This window comes from Tupaia chinensis, unplaced genomic scaffold (assembly GCF_000334495.1).
Source record: "Tupaia chinensis unplaced genomic scaffold, TupChi_1.0 Scaffold148646_1, whole genome shotgun sequence".
Lineage (NCBI taxonomy): Eukaryota > Metazoa > Chordata > Mammalia > Scandentia > Tupaiidae > Tupaia > Tupaia belangeri.
The window spans coordinates 1,556,399-1,559,368 of record NW_006208495.1 but is presented as its reverse complement, the minus strand read 5'-3'; the positions used below and the strand labels follow the sequence as shown (position 1 = coordinate 1,559,368).

The following is a 2,970-nucleotide window of genomic DNA, read 5'->3' as shown; positions in this document are numbered from 1 at the left end:
CACGAGAAAAGGCAGCCCAGCCCATAATGCTAGAGCTAACATTTTAGTCTATGATGCAGGAAATGCCTGCTAAGGCCATTAGAACAAACTGGTTTATGCATTAGAAGAAAAGTTCTCAGGACTCTCAGGAATCCTTGGGACTATTAAAAACCTGCCACCTCTTCTGAGGAAAGCAAAGATAATTTTTCTGAAATATCATTGCCTGACTACTGTAAACCATGGAAAAGAGGCAATTTATGAGGAGAAAAGGGACTAGTCCCTTCTGAATACTCCATGACAAGTCACTCTAGAGACAACATCCAGCCTAATTCTGGATCTGCACTCCATTGGAGCTTGGAGTACCTTCATTAGGATGCAATTGTTGTTAGCTGGAATGGTGATTTTTCTTAAAGTTCCTCACAGATCAATTAAAAACCTTTCTAGATTTGAGGATGATAATCATGTCCTAAAAGGACAGCCACACACACATTCTTCAAATAGTTTCCATCTTCCTAGGAAAATTTATTTCAGTTATACTGTTTACTCATTCCTTAAAAGACAGGGTTGGGAGAGACCTCTTTTTTTTACAGGATGCAATATAAGAAACCAAGGAAGCAATAAACAGAAAACAGAAATGAAAGATTGTTTTGTTTGGTTGCTTGGTCAGCATAAGGGAGGTGGGATGGAGGTTATTGTTGAGACATACTGTCTCCAAATCTATAAACTACACAACAGGAACAACTGCTTTTCTGTTTTCCGTGACAAAGTGATGATACTGCAGAGAAAACCTCACCTGGAGTTGTCTGCATGTTACAAAAGTCTCTGCCAGGCTATTCTATGAGCAACAGGTATTCCTTCAAAGAACCTGACAGTGGAAGGCCCTTCACTGCGTCTGGCAGATACTGGACTCCCAAGCCATGGCATATAGAATAACAAGAGTGTTTTTGTAGTTCCTGGGGCTGAGCACAGAACAGTCAGTTTTTCAGATAACTGCTGGTCTCTAGCCACCTCCTGTGGCATGGTGTCATTTTTTCTCAATTCAAAGTGTCCAACAACTCTGTGGAGGAACTCAAAGCAAGAATTCTCTTTCTCAGTTCCAAGTCCCCTAACTTACAGAGCCACCAGTTGGGAGATGGGTCTCTGGCCTTTTAGGTTGATGACTCTCACCTCAGTGCCATAATCAAGAAGGATGCTGATGCTCTTGAGAGTCCCCTTCCTGGCAGCCCAGCTGAGCGGTGTACCATCATTATAACCCAGAGCATTGACAGAGGCCCCACTCTCTAGGAGAGTCCACATACACTCTGCATTGTTATTAAAGTCTGCCCAGTGAAGTGAGGTATCTCTGCTGCCATCCAATGCACTGGGGTTTGTGCTCTGCTCCAAGAGGATCTCCACACAGGCCTCATCTTTCTCTGCTACCTAATGGAAGGCTGTTGGTTGTAACCATCCAGGGTTTTACCTCAGCTCCTTTTTCCAGGACTAACTCCACACAGTCAGCATCTGATACCACACAGGCACAGTGTAGGAGCTTCAGTGTGCCATGGGTATAGTTCACATCTCCTCCTCTCTGAGGAGATCCTCTATGTTATCATGTGGGAAGGAATGGATGCAGCGATTGTTTGAATTAAGCATTCTGAGAGAGAATATTTGCCCTGAATGCTGTACATAATATACCACATACTGGAACTCATCAAGGCTCACAGTGTGCTCATATGCTCCAAGCTGCTGGACCACGGGGCTAAGCTGGGTGGTGAAAGCTGCTATCAAAACATGACCAGAAGCCAAAAGTTTTGTACCAATATTAATTTCTAAGTTTAGATAATTATACTATGGTTGTGCATAATGGAGCCATTAAAGGAAGCTGAGTAAAGTGTATACAGAAGACTGTATTATTTTGTCAGCTTTTCTTTAACTAACTTTATTTCAAAGTTATAAATGAAAATAATTAATGCATTAATACAAAATTCTAATCAAACACATAAATTGTAAGGACCTGGAAACTTTAGATCATTTTAGTTAACAAAACCTATATTAAATGTCTGTTCTGTGCATTGTGACAGGAACCTGAAAAAAAGTGTCTAGAAGGCATAAAGATTAGTAAGGCATAGTCCTTGCCTGGAAAGAGTTCCAAGTATAGTTACATGAAGAACAATCACATATTCCGCTAATTTCATTCTAATTTGGTAAGCAATAAAATGCCCTGCATAGTGGTAATAGAAACCCCAAAGCAGAGTTCTCCCATTACCCTGAATGTGTGCAGAAGTCTTATTGGAATAGATCATTTTGGGGCCAAATTTTTATGAAGGATAAGAGTTATTCAGGAAAAGCATAGCATAATTTTTGTACTTTAATAATTAGTCAACTGTGTTGGGGAGAGATGTTCACCTGTTGAAATATCCATTTTGTAAGACAAATAATAATGTGATTGAATGTATAAAAGAAAATGAAATGAAAAATAAATTAATTAATTAATGAAAAAAAAGGAAAAAAATTAACTATACTCACCTAAGGGCAGGAGGATTTGATCTATTCATTTACTTAAGCCTTTTTGCAAAGTTTAATTAATTCTGGGAAATCATCTATTTACAATTCACCTTCTTTTTATTTTTTTCTAAAACAATAACAAAGTTGAAGAAAAGTGGCAGAGATAAACAGTGTATTTCAATGAATGTTTCAGGAAAATGACTATTCCCTTATTATTATTTTTTAAATAAACTGAATGATAACAGAGGAAAAGGGAGAGCAAAAAAGCTAAATCCTGGCACCAAATTGTGTCATATATCTGCTACCTAGACTTTAGGGATGTGAACCCTAGAGAACACAATTAAAATGTTGTCTGAGAGACCACAAATGAAGCAATCAAATATAGAATATTTTATTGTTTATAATGTTTTCCTGAAGATCGGGGAATAATTTCATCATCAATGTTAAGTCTATGATCTTCTTTTTTTTTTTTCTTTTTTTTTTTTTTTTGAGGATTTTACCTTGAGG

General features: G+C 38.0%; 1 pseudogene; it reads right to left on the bottom strand.

Annotated features, from left to right (window-relative positions):
• Nucleotides 1-809: 809 nt before the first annotated feature.
• On the bottom strand, nucleotides 810-1,670 carry LOC102503129 (ankyrin repeat and SOCS box protein 8 pseudogene; annotated as a pseudogene).
• Nucleotides 1,671-2,970: the final 1,300 nt, after the last annotated feature.